The sequence below is a fragment of the Marmota flaviventris genome, chromosome 17, assembly GCF_047511675.1.
Source record: "Marmota flaviventris isolate mMarFla1 chromosome 17, mMarFla1.hap1, whole genome shotgun sequence".
NCBI classification, from domain to species: domain Eukaryota; kingdom Metazoa; phylum Chordata; class Mammalia; order Rodentia; family Sciuridae; genus Marmota; species Marmota flaviventris.
Genome location: NC_092514.1, coordinates 43,887,505 through 43,902,699, shown reverse-complemented (window position 1 = coordinate 43,902,699; position 15,195 = coordinate 43,887,505). Strand labels below are relative to the sequence as shown.

At 42.1% G+C, this 15,195-nt stretch overlaps 1 long non-coding RNA gene across 1 annotated transcript; it reads left to right on the top strand.

Annotated features, from left to right (window-relative positions):
* Positions 1-256: 256 nt before the first annotated feature.
* LOC114082381 (uncharacterized) lies at positions 257-10,662 on the top strand. Its single transcript, XR_011704896.1, has 2 exons — positions 257-851; positions 4,606-10,662. It is a non-coding gene; the product is annotated as an uncharacterized lncRNA (long non-coding RNA).
* The last annotated feature ends 4,533 nt before the right edge of the window (positions 10,663-15,195 follow it).

Genomic DNA, 15,195 nt, shown 5'->3' with positions numbered 1-15,195 from the left:
ATGGAATAAAAAGTAACTATTATGTTAACCATTGTGTTGTGTAACCATTCACTGAGTACAAGAACTGAGATGAGGCCCAGCTCTGCGCTCTCAGTATCTGTGTTGTGGGTGTGAACAGGTGGTCTGCTTTGCCTCCTGGGTAGATGTGCAGCAGAGACTATCTCCAACAGTCTGCAGCTGAGTCCCAGTGGGCTCTGGGGAGGAGCTCCCCAGTGAGAGCAGCTCAGACTTGTACACTCTCCACTGCCATTTGTCTTTCTGAGCATTTGAAAGCTGTGGTTTCCGGTGACTTGTGATTTCTGGTAACGTTTTGAGAAGTGCTAAGCTAGAGAAACGTACCCCCATAATGTGGACCAGAGCCAGGGGAAACAAGAGGCAGGTAGGCTGTGTCGCACCACAGGAGCCATAGTAGACTCTCAGTGAAAGGATGTCCCCATGATGCTCCTTGTTCTACAAGCTCTAGGCATTGGACTCTGCCTTCTGTGGAGGAGCCCCTCCTTGCCCCTTGGTTTAGGCATTGACAGCTGTCCTCCCTGTTGCTGGAGGCACCTGGGATTTTCAGCAATGTGACAGCAAGTGACCTGCGAATGGGAGTAAAGTTTGGAAATACTGAGTTACCCCGCTACAGGGAGATACTTCTTCGAATTTGACAAATCAAATGACAATTGTGCAATTGAGCATAGTGCCCTCACTTCCTTGAGCATCATGAGCCCGATAGAAGGCGGGATCTAGAAAATTCTGTGTGAGAGTCGCTCTGAGAGTGCAAGGTACCAGGGTGCAGGAAACAGAAAGCAGAAGAGCTGGAAGGATCTACGGGCAACTACCCTGTGGAGAGCACATAGACGGGCTCGGTAGGTTTCCCTCTGCACTTTGCCTGGGGAAGAAAGTTTCTGAGGCAGGGTGCTCTCTTTTCTGGCTGGGTTTTTCTGGCACCTGCATTCACCTGCTATGCAAGGGCCAGTGCATGCACTGGGTGCACTGGTGTTTGCAAGGGGTCTTGTTTCAGGGGGCAATGCACTGGAAAGTGAGGCCTGCTCTTTAGCCACATTTTCCAGCCTTAGTTTTCTACTCTACTCCCACCCCTAGGTCTAGGCATCTGGCTCTGGGGCGAGGTGGAGCACCAGCAGCACAACTCCACCTCTCTCTGGAAGACCCTCACCCCAACCCCAGTCTCCAGACTGAATGGTGTCTATCTTTTCTGGGAAACTTGGCTCCTTTGCTGGAGTGTTCATATCACCTTCTCCCAAACCTTAACAGGCCATTGAGGACTGTCACCTTGAACTCTGGACCACGGGGTATGGTGTGCCAGAAGGACTTTGGTCCCTGCTTGGACAGGGGAGACCTTAAACAGCTTTGAGACAGGAGCTTGGGGTCTGTGGTTTAGGAGACGGGGTTAGAGAGGCACTAGCCGAGTGTGCAGGTCAGGCTCGTGTGGTCTCCAGGGCACCTCGGGTGCCCCATCCTCCCGGAGATCTGAACTTGAGTGGAGTTGAGGAAATGTGGGGGTGTCACTGAAGAACTGCAGTCTAGGTCCAGAAAGAAAAAGCAAGCACAGTAGTTCCCTGCCCAAAGTTCATAAACTAGAAGAGGAGAAAGATGACCACATTGTCCTCCCAGATGCCATCGAACGTGGCACTGGTAAGCAAGGAGGGGCCAGGAATGTTCCTTAGTCTCTCCTGTCAGTTGGGTGCCACTCTTGTGCAGTTCTACCAGACTTCACACCTCACAGAATTCTCCCACCGTCAAGGGAATAAAGGAATTTAGAGGAAACAACTAACTTGTGAACCCAGACCCAAGGGTTCATGGAGGCCATTGAGTTTAAGGTACTAGGGACTTGGTGGAGTCCAGTCTCCAGCTTATTTTTTTTTTTAAAGGATTGTGTCCCAGATATATGCCTGAAGACTGATTTTGGATGGTGAAAATTGTACCTAGTCATGAGTGTTGGACTGAGATGGCCAAGGACCCAGCCCAGCCCACAAGTTCCCCTAAAGGAGCCTCTTCTACAGCTGCCACTAGTTTCGAGTTCCCCAGTGGTATGAGAAGGCTCCTTAGGCATGTTGGGGGTGGGGAGGCAGGTGTGATTGACTGCTGCTCCTTTTGCTTATTGTGGATGAACCAGAAGTGTCCCTAGTAGCAGGGCCAGATGCAGAGGGTGTTGGAATGGGGGCTGGGAGGAAAGGTGACAGCAGTCTACTTCCAGAGACTACAGTATGAAATGAGGGACCATATTCCTCCTGGAAGGGCATGAACCTAAGATGGAGAAATTCAAATGCGTCACTGAGCAGAAGTGAAACTGACTCTCTTGCCCTTCTTGAAATAGAGATGGAGGATCTTTTCTGTCTGGTCGACAGGAAGGTGACTCATATTTCAGCTGCCCCTGTTGTGTAAGAAATACAAAGAAATGAGGTAAAGGACCCCAATTGTGCCCTAATACTGTGAAGAAAGCTCAGCATGGCAGGAATAGACATGTTTCTCTGCTTTTTTGGATAATGATGTCCCATTAAAACAGTATTTCTTATCAATTTAAACTGAAACAGTTTTGCTTACTTGGCTTCTTCATTGTTCCTCTACCAGGAGTCAAGACTTCTCCTGTAGCCTCACTGTTTTGGGAGCTGTCAGAGTTCTGTTCCAATGCTTTCTTGGAGGGGCCCAGGCCTAGGGGACCCATCTGAATGAATGCCCAGGTCTCAGGATGTCTTAGGACACAGCTCTGATTTTCCAGGCCCCTCAGAGGGCAGGCGGCTACTTTGTTATAGACTCAGAACCAGCAGCCTGCACAGGCCCAGGGTGGAGCCCTGTAATCCTTCTGCCCAAGAGAAGCTTGCTAATGAAAGTCTGATGCAATCCTTTAGGAAATCATTTGATAATACATCTCCAATTGTTAGTATTTCATCAGCTGCTCCAGTAATTCAAACTCCATCAACCACTCACAGTGTGTGTATATACACTTTGTATACTTAATTTAATTCCGAATGTACAAGATCAGGTAAAACCTCTTGTTTTAGCTTGAGCCTTGATTTCTACATGTCCAGACTGTTTCTTCCCTTATATGATTTTTTTTTTTTTTTTGAGCCAGGGTTTCAGTTCTTATTTTCTGTACTCTGGTTTCATTTCTTTCGGTCTGCTGTGGCCTTCCAACCTGTGTCCAAGCGGTTGTTTCTTTATGTGTGAACCACATCTGTACATAGAATTGAAGTACTTAGCCAGGGGACTCTTGGGCTCCATGAAAATTCGATGAGGTCATTTGAATACCCAAGTCTCAATCTAACAGTGCCGAGGTCTTAGAATTATTAAAATAAACATTGGAAAGCAACTTCAATTCTCAGGTATACAGGAATAATTACATAACAGTATGTTTATACTACCTATAAAATATGCAGCAGTTTGTAAGATTTTATAAACACAGGTAATCATTATTTTCCAAAAGTGATTATATAAGATAGGAAGATTCAAAACTTTCTATTTTAGTTTCTGCAAGTGTGACAGACCTTGGTAAACTCTGCCACTGAAAGCTACCATGTTGGGTATGATGTTAGAGGATAGAAAACTAGGATCGATCCCCAACTGATTTTATAAAGTCACCATAAAAGTTGATGTGAACAAAATCTAGCAATGATGTGGAAGAAGAACATGAAAAAGCAAGGAATATCATAAAAACAAATTATTAACAAACTGAATTTATTATTTAAAAATGAGGATAGAGCCAGCAGGATGTTACAAACCTGTAGTCCCAGCTCCTAGAGAGGCTGAGACCAAATGGTTGCTTGTTGCAAGAAAGGCAAGGCCCGTCAGGGCAACATAGTGAGGCCTCATCTCGAAAAAACAAAATGGAAAAATAAAAACAAAAGAAAACAGAAAAAAGAATGAAAGAAAAGAACAATGAGAGGGCTCATGTCAGCAAAGTGGAGACTAGGAAGCTTCCTCCTTGTGGAAACATCCAAAGCAACAGAAACTGACTGAAGTAAAAGTCAGAGGTTTACAGCAACCACGCAGATGCCCCATCAAGAAGCAGCCACATTCAAACCTGCAGAGAAGATCCTGATGTTTTTTCTTGCCCCTGCCCTTCCTCTCCCTGGCATGGCAAAGTCTCAGGCTGCAGGGGGCAGCAGCACTGTTTGCAGTCCCTTCCCTTGAAGTGCAGGGCCAGAGCAAACCTGATTGGCAGGGTTCTAACCTGCCTGGGCACTGGCTGAAGGATAGGTCTCTGGACCACCTAACTTGGATCTCATTTCATGGGGAAGTGTGCCTGCCACTGCATGTGAAGGTTGTAGGGAGACCACATACCGGTGGATGCCTGGGGCAAGAGATTACAGCTGCAGATGAGCAATCCAAGGCCCATGAGAGGAGCAGAGGGTGGTGAAGATTTGGGGGGTAATCAAGACATTCAAAAGCAGCTATTTATTAGGAGGAATTGAGAAAACTCCATGCAGAATAGGCAGAGTGAATGCTTACAATATACCTGAGAAGACTTAAACTTTGACCTCAAGCTGGTCCCTGGGATCAGAATAGGATCAGCTCATCTGTAAAGAGCTGCCCTGGCATAGAGCTGGTCTGCAAAGATTGGGAGACATGGTAGTTTTGTTTTAAATGCCCGATTTTCAGCAGAAGCTCTGCAGGCATGGAAACCAGGGGAACATAGCTCATGCTTATGAAGAAAGTAATTTGGCAGAACCTCTCCCTGAAAAAGGTAAGACCCCTGGACATATTTAAAAAAAAAAAAAAAGGCTGTAAAAAACAAGTGTCTTTATATCCACGTGGAGAAGAGTAAAATAAGACCCTTTTTCTTGCACCAGAGACACAAATCAACTCAAAATAGATGAAAAACTTGTGCAAGACCAGAAACTGAAAACTAGCACATGAAAACAAAGGAGAAAAGCTCTATGACATTAGTTGGGGCAATGATTTTTTTTAATATGTTCCCCAAAGTGCAGATAACAAAACCTAAGCTAGATGAATGGGACTACATCAAATCGAAATGTTTATCTACAGGAAAGGAAACAATCAAAAGATTGAGATAACCTACCGGGTGGGAGGATGTACTTGGCAGCCACACTCCTGATAAGGGCCTACTATCCAAAATATATAAAGAACTCAACACATTGCGAGCCATCAAATAACCTCGTTATAAAATGAACATAATAGACATTTCTCAAATGAAGACATAAAAAGGGCCAACAGGTACTTAAAACTCTGACAGGTCCCAGAAAAACTGAGGCTACAGGAGAAGTCTTGACTCCTGGTATAGATGAATAACCAAGAAGCTAGGTAAGCACAATCGTTTCAGTTGAAATTTCAAACAGTAATGTTTTAATGTGACATCTTTATACAAAAAAGCAGAGAAAGATGTATATTCCTGCCATGCTGAGCATTCTCCATAGTTCAATAGGATGATTATTGTCTTTTCCCCCATGTTTTCGCGTACAACAGTGACTCCATGTCATAGCAGTATATTGTGTTCTTGAAAAATTACTCAGAGAGTAGGTTTTAAGTGTTCTCACCACAAAAAGGCACATCAGTAAAATAAACAATATGTTAATTACCTTAATTGAATCATCCCACAACATACACATATTTTAAAACAACCTTTCCTACATTATATACACATAAATTTTAGTCATCTGTTGAAAAAAGATACAAACAGAATCCCACAACTGTCTTAAATTTGTCCAGAGAGCTAAAGGAAATGTATATTAAGAACTAAAGGAATTCAGGAAAAAACATATAAGTAAAATGACCATGTCAACAAATATTTGAAATTATGAAAAGAAACCCAAAGAAGAAATAGAGCTAAAAAATGCAATAATTGAGTTGAAACGTTTATAAGAAGGGTTCAGGAGCCAATTTGAGTAGAAATTGGAAAGGGGAAAAGATCTGTGAAATTAAAGGCAAGAATTTTTAAAATATAATAACTTTTAAAACATTTGTCCTTTAGATATACATGACAGTAGAGTATATTTTGACATATTATACAGACATGAGTATAACTTTCTCTAATTAGGATCCTGTTCTTGTGGTTGTACATGAGGTGGAGTTCACTGGTGGCATATGCATATATGAACATAGGAAAATTAGTCTAATTCCTTTTATTGCTTTCCTATTCCCATCTCCACTACCTTCTTGGGGCGGGGGAGAGCAACCAATAGAAGCAAAAAGCTGGAAAAAATCACAAATATACAGAAATTAAATAGCACACTCCTGAAATGAGAAATGAGAAATCACAAGATAAATTAGTAAATATCTTGAGATAAATGAAAACAAAACACAATATACCAAAATTTAGAGATCTAGTAAGAGTAGTTCTACAGGGAGGCTTTGAATAGTGGTAAACACCTACGCTGAAAGTGAAGAAAGATCTCAAGTCAACAGCCTGACATTAGACCTCAGAGACACAGGGAAGAAAAAAAGAAAGAACTAATCACAAGTCACCAGAAGATGGGAAATTATAAATATTAGAGCAGAAATAAGTGAAATAATGGAGTAGAAAGTAGAAAACAATAAATGAAAGATTTTTTTTTACAAAATTCAGCAAATCTTCAGTTAGATTGATAAGAAGGAAAAAGAAGATGAAAGTACTAAAATCAGAAAGGAAAGAAACAAATTTACTAGTGATTTTCTCAGAAATAAAAGATTATCAGTGAGAACTATGAGCAAGAGTATGTCATCAAATTAGAAAATAGAGATGGAATGGAGAAAATCTTAGAAACACAACCTACGTACACTGAATCAGGAAGAAATAGAAAATCTAAACAGATCAATACCTAGTAGGGAGAATGAATTAATAATGAAAACAAGCTAACAATCCCCCAAAAGAAAACCCTTGAATCAGAAGGCTTCAGTGGTGAATTCTACCTAGCAAACGTGTTTGGGCTCCCTTGTCCATGTAAATAACTAGAGTCAATGACGAAGAGTCTATTGACACCGTCCTGGAAGTGCAACCTGGCTTGATCCTGTGAAAGAAATAGTCCTGTGGGGTGTTCTCCTGGGATCCACAGCCAGCCACAGGGTCCCAGACAACCCAATAGGCCCAGGGATCCCTGGATAGAAGGTCGTGGTGTATTCAAAATGAGAGAAATGGGACATGGGCCTACATATTCATATTCTTCTTTAAACTGCATTTCCCATTCTCGAACACTCTCCATTTGCGCTGCATTCAAGTCTGAGAGATCATCATATTCATCTCTAAGTGCATCCTTATCTAGCCAAAATGTTGCCAGTCTTCTGGAGGCATCCCTACCAGCAAATATTCCATATGCACCCGCGGGGCCCTACAACTTGCAGCATTTGGTCACAGCGAAGACTTTCCCATTGACCTCAAGCAGGAGGCGCAGCTTGTGCAACTCGACCGACCTACTGGTGAAGCTACTTGAGGCTGAAGTCCCACATCTCCATGCGCTGCAGGGAGGGGACCAGGCTCTCCTTCCCCGCCCTGGCCCCTCCTCCCGCCCCATTCCTGAACACTCAGGGTCACTTGGCCACTGAGCCACATCCCCAGCCCTATTTTGTATTTTATTTAGAGTCAGGGTCTCACTGAGTTGCTAAGCAACTTGCCTTTGCTGAGGCTGGCTTTGAACTGGCGATCCTCCTGCCTCAGCCTCTGGAATCACTGGGATTACAGGCGTGGGCCGTTGTGCCCAGTGGTATTTGTTCTTTTTAAAATATTTCTTGCTGAGCTTCTTGTGTTTGTGACTGGTGTCCTTCGTCAATTTCTAGAAAATCATTGCTGTTTATCTCTTCAGATCATGCTTTTGTCTTTTTCTCTCCTCTTGTGACTTACGCTGTGTTAGACCTTTGGAGTACCTCTGACATGGCTCCTGTGTTCTGATTTTCCATTCTTTTTCTTTGTGTGGGTTGGAAGTGTTTGCTACCTTGTATCATGACAGTTAATCTTGGTTTCTGCTGTTGGTCTGCTATCACATGTAGTAACAAGGCCCTTAATATCAGATACTGCCTTTTAGAGTGATAGGATGTTGACATGACTTTTATCTATTGATTTCAAATTTATGAGTCTGTAAGAGAATCAGGAAATTTTTGTCTTTTCATTTCTTCTTCATTTGGGGGTATATTTTAATTACAGTTGGCACTCAGCAGTCTTTTCCTTTTCTCGTGGTTGCTTTATTGTTTGTTTTGGGGTTTTTTTTTTTCTCAAATTGTCCAACTTTATCATGTTTCCTAATTTCCTATTATATCAAGGATTATGAATTAGGGAAACTTTGAAAGATGTTCTAGGGCTGGGGATGTGGCTCAAGCGGTAACGCGCTCGCCTGGCATGCGTGCGGCCCAGGTTCGATCCTCAGCACCACATACAAACAAAGATATTGTGTCCGCCAAAAAACTAAAAAATAAATATTAAAAAAATTCTCTCTGTCTCTCACCTCTCTCTTTAAAAAAAAAAAAGAAAGATGTTCTATCCTTTCATATAGGGTTGTCCTTTCTTCTGGCAGGAAGATGGGCATCAGTGATTGTCTTGCTCTAATTGAAGTTTAGTTTTATGCTTTTCTAGCTAAGATTTTGCTCTTACTACTAGCTGAGGCTGTTCTGCAGTCTAAGCTGAAGTCAGGGTGTTCACCCAGGGCCTCCTCTTTGCTGGGACTTTAATTCTTGCCTGTGTCTGCTCAGCTCAGGAGGTTGGTGAAATTTTAGTCCAGTTCCTCAGGCTCCCGGTTTCTGCTTTCTCTGGGTTCCCAGCCTCTCATCCTGGATCAGTCAGTGAGTTGAGGGGAATTTGTAAGTTGACTTAGGCTCCTCCTCTGCAGTTTCATCCTTTCTGAGGTTTTCTTCTCAGATTCTAGCCCCTCTAGGATTTGGACCCCTTCCTTTCTCCTCATGTCAGTGGCCTGTTGACAACTATCGGGGCTCTAGTGACCCATGCTACGGCCCAGAAAATATCTGAGGGAGAAGCAGGCTGGAGAGTGCAGCGGCTTCCTGTGCTCCTATCACATGTGTTGGCCTTGTCGTCCTGCTTGTCCCACGGGCCCTCCAGTTCTGGATGCCACAGTTGGCTCTATTTTGTACAGGCTTCGAAGCTGTTTCGGGTGGGAGGGTTGGTGCTACAGTAGACACAGTTTCCATGGCACGTTCCCAGGGTTTTCTTCTTTATATTTTGTTATCATTATTTCCATATCTAGTGCTTACAGAAAAAGATGAGATCTATTCCAGAAAGCCTCTGCCGGGAACTCTTCTTCAAGAGGAAGCACTTGAACAATGAACAGAATGACATGGACTTGGATGAGCACTCTCCGCTGGTCTTCTCTAATAGCTGGTCTTTGGATCTGCACCTGCCAAAGAATGAGGAAGTCACCTTTGATGTGCTTCTGATTTCCCAGGAAAATCCACTAGTCCTGGACACTTTCCACAGGGTAGTTGAGAATTTAGAAGATGATTCCCCTCTTTCTCAGGGAACTAGATATAAGTTTAAAGGCTATTCTTCCCAAACTGCCCAAACTTTAAAGCAGAACTGGCAAAACTTGGTGGTTTCCCTAAGAAACTCACCATCATGAGGAAGATATTCTTCTTGAATCTTTTTTTTTCAATTACTTTTAGTTATGTATAGCAATATAATATATTTTGGCAGAATATATATACATAGAATGTACCTTATTCTATTTAGGTTCCCACTCGTGTGGTTGTACATAATATAGAGTTACCCTAGCCATGTATTCAAATACCAGGTTAGGTAAGTTATGGCCAATTAATTTTACTGTCTTTCCTATTCCCCCATTCCCTTTCCTTCATTTCCATTTATCTAATCCAATGAACTTTATTCTTTTCCTCCCCACCCTCCCTTGTTGTGATTCAGCATCCACAAATCAGAGAGAGCATTCGGACATTGGTTTTTTGGGATTGGCTTATTTCACTTATTGGCTTATTTCACATAATATTTTCCAGTTCCTTCCATTTAACAGCAAATGCCATTATTTCATCCTTCTTTAAGGCTGAGTAATATTCCACTGTGTATATGTCCTACATTTTCTTTTTCTATTCATCTGTTGAAGGACACCTCAGTTGTTTCCATAGCTTGGCTATTGTGAATTGAGCTGCTATAAACATGGATGTGGCTTAGTCACTGTAGTATGTTTTTAAGTCCCTTGGGTATAGACTGAGGAGACTGAGGAGGAGTGGGATAACAAGGTTAAATAGTGGTTCTATTCCGAGTTTTCTGAGGAATCTCCATACTGCTTTCCATAGTGGTTGCATCATACCTTTCTCTCCAGATCCTTGCCAACATCTATTGTTACTTGTGTTCTTGATAATTGCCATTATGACTGGAGTGAGATGAAATCTCAGTGTAGTTTTGATTCACACTTATCTAATTGCTAGAGATGTTGAATATTTTTTTCTTATGTTTGTTGACCAGTTGTATTTCTTTTTCTGTGAAGTGTTTAGTTCCTTTGCCCATTTATTGATTGGATTATTTCCCCCCTGGTGTTATCTGTGTGAGTCTTGATGCCAAAATAATCTCCTTTATGATTCAAGATTGAAACTGTCGTACCTGCATCCTACTGGCTTACAATCTTTGAAGCCACAAGGGACCAGGTGAAGCCCTCTATGTAGTCTGAAGGAGATTGACTGTCTGAGGGAGCAGCATGCCCTTGGGATTTTCAAATGTCTACCAGATAATCAATATAGATTGTTTTTATTAAAATGCCATACAGATGTTAAAAACTTGGTGTTTTATTCAACTTTTGTGTCACTGTGATAAAATTACCCAACAAGAGCAACTTAAAAGAGGAGAAGTTTATTTGGGGCTCAGGGTTTTGGAGGTCTCAGTCCATAGACATCTGACCCCATTACTCTGGGCCCAAGATGAGGTAGCATATCATGGGAGAATGTCTCAGAAGAGTGAAGCTGTTCAGCTTATGACAGATTCAGGAAGCAGAGAGAGAGACAGAGGAGAGGGCAAGGGAATGTGGGGAAGATGCACCCTTCCAAGTCAGGTACCCAGTAACCAACTTCCTTCAGCCACCGACAGTCACCTCCCAGTGTAATTCACATGAGGAGGGACTGGTTAGGCCACAGCTCTCCCTGATCAATCACTTTACTTCTGAGTATTACTGCACTGGCACAAAAACTTTTGTGGGATACATCACATCCAAACCATAACATTCTGTACCTGACCCCCAATGCTCATGTCCATCTCACAGTGCAAAATTCATTTAATTTTTTTCCAAGAGTTTCCCTTTCTTAACATTGTAAGAATTACCCCAAAGTCCAAGTCCAAAGTCTCATCTGAAAACTCTTGGTTGTGAGGCCCTGTAAAATCAAAAGCAAGTCACAATCTCTAATATACAATGGCACAGAGTAAACACTGTGACTCCAAAGGGGAGAAATAGGCACAGAGAAATAAGGGGCCAAAGAAAGACCAAAATCCAGCTGAGTTCCTGGAACTCCATCCCTGATGGCTCATCTAAGATACAAGGCTGTGCCATGTGCTCTCCCAAGGGTTTGGGCAGCCCTCCTTCTTTGGTCTTCAGGTTGCTCTCTCAGTCTCTCACAATCCAATCACTTTACCCCGAACATTCCTGAATCAAGACAGGAGGTTTTGTGGGAAACCTTACATACAAACTATAACACTTGACAAAGCCTTACCTGGATAATGGAAGGTGGACTGGGCTACAAAGATATTTTTCATTATAAAGATGATGCTGTTCTCTAATTTTCAAAAATGTTTCTTTGAGATGCTGCAGATTAAGCAGCTTCACCTGATGTTGGAGAACTTCAATTTAGCTTCTGTTCACTTCTTCCTGAATAGTCTTTACATACGTTGCTTAAGAGCAATTAGAAAGATTAATTAGTTACCTATTCTGTGCACAAATTTTATTTACTCTTTTCTTGTTCATGGATAGACATTCTTTCATTTTAAAATCAAGACAGTTTGCTGTTCCTTTAACAGCAATGAAAAACTGCCCAGGATCTAGTCAGACAATCTATGATTTTGAAAAGAACATCATTGATGAAGGTCATAATTTCCCCAATGGGAATGAAAAGAAGAGAAATGTCATTACCCCCAAAGAAAAACCCCAGGCATTCTTTAGGTCTGTTCACTTGGAGGAACTGAAGCTATCCTAATCACTCACGTAGCCCCTGTAAATACTCACGAGAAAGGTTGTTTTTCTACAAACAGTTCTGAATAGGAATCTGAGTTGAGAAAATCCTGAAAAATCTCTCTCACTCATTTCTGGAGGAAAGCATCTGAGATAGAGGTAGGAACCCTCACCGATATGGAAAGATTCCATAAGAAGAGGAGCACCAGGGTTTGGCGTTTCTCCCTCATCAAAGATGAGCTAGGGACTGCCCTGAATCCAGTGGAGCCAGATACATCCTGGCTGGGGTGTTCTGAGTCCACGTCCAGGAGGATCAGTGGGTCCTTGGAACAGAGAATAGAGCTGGGAGCCCCGCAAGGCTCAGTTGAGAGGAGAGGAGCAATGCCCTCAGAATTCTGAGAAGAAGTAAACATTACACAGACCAAATTTACAAGCCACGTTGTCGTTTGAATGTAAAAGATAATGACCTGTGCTGGTCATTATCCTGAAAGACGTAATCCCAAACTCCGTCACTGCAAATGTTTAAATCCCAAAAGATCAAAATGCCGAGTCTGGAACACTTGAATTCTAAAATCTCCCAAATCATAATCCCCAAAGGCTCAAATCTCCAATACTGAAATTCTAAAACTTTCCAATTCCCAAAATCACAAGCCCCATGAAAAAAATGAGGCCATTTAGAGGGACAGGAAGCTGAATTCTGGGGAAGTGACTGGCCACGGGTCAAGGCGGTGTGTCAAGGCAACAGTGACAACTTCAATGTAAATGTGTCATGGTGTGCACTGACGTTCCCTCCTGCTGATGAAACTCCAGGAGCTTATGTTGAGTTCAAGTCATGTTTGCCTGAAGGAGCCAGAGAGGTTACTGACTAGTGTAACATGGTTCCTGGCGCCGTCTGATAAGGTGACACTATACCATCAGGTTGCTGTTCAGTCACTGTATTGTTTCTGCCAAATCCATGGTCTGCACGGGAGTGCATGTGGGATTTGTTTCCACATACCTAAAAATGGCTCTTTTAACTTCACATATCGAACACATTAAATGAGAGACCTGACAGTAGAATATGACATTCAAATGTCCCTTGTATGTCTAAATACATATAAGGGTCAGTTAATTAACATATAAGCACTGATATAGTTTCATTTTCAACCAAATAGTTTATTTACCTGAGATCTTTCTATTCATTAACTTATCAGAAAAGTTTTAAACATTTCAAATAAGAACTTGAGGTGCAAGAATAATTGCTTTCATGTTTTCTGCTTCCTGGGGCTCAGTGAATTTCATTTTAGTTGGCACACTCTTTTCTCCATGAGATAAGAGAAGAGAAGCCTCATTCCTTTCACCAGATATGTAGGATACCAGTCATTAAAAGATGAGTCAGGGGGCTGGGATTGTGGCTCAGTGGTAGAGCACTCGCCTAGCACAGGCGGGACCCCGGGTTCAATCCTCAGCACCACATTTAAAAAATAAATAAATAAAGGCATGTGATTAAAAAAAAAAGATGAGTCAGATATGAAAACTTTCATCTCCCTTTTAAATGTAATGTGTGATTCATACAAAATAATGCCAGTGCATTGCTTAAACTTTCTCTAATGTTTTCAATTCCAGTGGCACCAGGATGTTTGCAATATACTGTTGAATACTTCCAAAAGGAGGTGTCTTCACAACATGAAAGACTGGAGGGATTAATAAATTAGCAAAAGCATCGTTTCTCCTAGGAATTCTTCTCTAGAAGCTGGGCTGTGGACCCGGATTTGCAAGAGAAGCAGGAAGTCATCTGTGATACTCTGCCAATCACACTGAACAGTCCTGCCATCAGGTACACTGTTTTAGGGGAGCAGGATGCAGAGCAGAGAGACTATGACACTCGCGTGCCTTTACTTTGAAGCAGAAGCTGGTGAACAGGGAGGCTACCTCAGGAAGGTGTGTGTGGTGATCAAGTCCCTCTGCCTGAGTCCCAAGAGCAATGCAGAGTCCGTGGAGGGGTCAGGCTCTGGTAGGTTACCCTGCTCCTATGACCTTGCGGACACCCAGTAAATGAAAACCTTGCTGCTGGTCCTCGTGACTGTCTTGCTCGGCTGCAGATCTTTTCTTGCGTGACCAGCTTGGCTGTGAGATGTTAAATTTGCTCACAGCCCAATAGTATGAGTTATTATCAACACACCTCTGCAAGAAGAGACACTGCTTTGTCTTTAGCCTGCCTGGCTCAGGCAGTAGAATCATGGCCATGAAGATCATAGAGAAGATCAGAAATATGTTTCACTTGTGAGGCAAATAGAATTCTCTACATTTGTGAAAACCAGCCTCTGAGTTACCACAACCCCAGCCCCTCAGTTAGGTTATCTTGAAGGGCAAACTTTCCAAGTAGAAAACCATTGATATTTGTTCTTTGGAAGACTAATTTCTACCACTGATTTAAAATATTGTACAATATATTAGCAAAAAGAATAAAGCTCACCAGAAAATTATGGCTGTGAAACAGAGGAATGTTGCTGCATACCAGTTGAACATGAAATTCAAAAGTTAATGTGGAGGGCCGGGGTCATGACTCCATGGTAGGGTGCTTGCCTAGCACGTGTGAGGCACTGGGTTCAATCATCAGCACTGTATAAAAATATATAAAATAAAAGTCTTTTGTCCATCTACAACTGAAAAAATTTTCAAAAAATTTAATAGAGAGTAGTTGCAACTACAAAGAATGTCAAAACCAAGAGGTAAAGGAATCTAGATGTGTTATGATCCAACAAAAAGAGAAGTGAAACATCCACCAACCCAATTGAGAAAGGAAGAAGCACACACAATTTGAGAAGTGAAGACCAGATTATGAAATGCACACAGGATAATAAGCACAACAGAAAGCAGAATAATAAGCCTAAAATATTAATAAGGAAAGCCAAAAGTGTAAACAGTAACAAAGAATTGGATTTTTAAAAAGTAGCAAGGAGAACTAATATAGAGAACTAAAACCAATCAAAAGTTTTAAAATTATAATTCCATAAAATGTGTCTGAAATGAAAGAACACTGGAGTCTGCATACCATAGAGGCCTACACTGTGTCTGGCAAATTCATACCAGATAGTCAACACTGAGACAGAATCCCAAACACCTGTTGGGCTGTAAAAATAGAGAGTCCATTGACAGACACACAAATGACTCA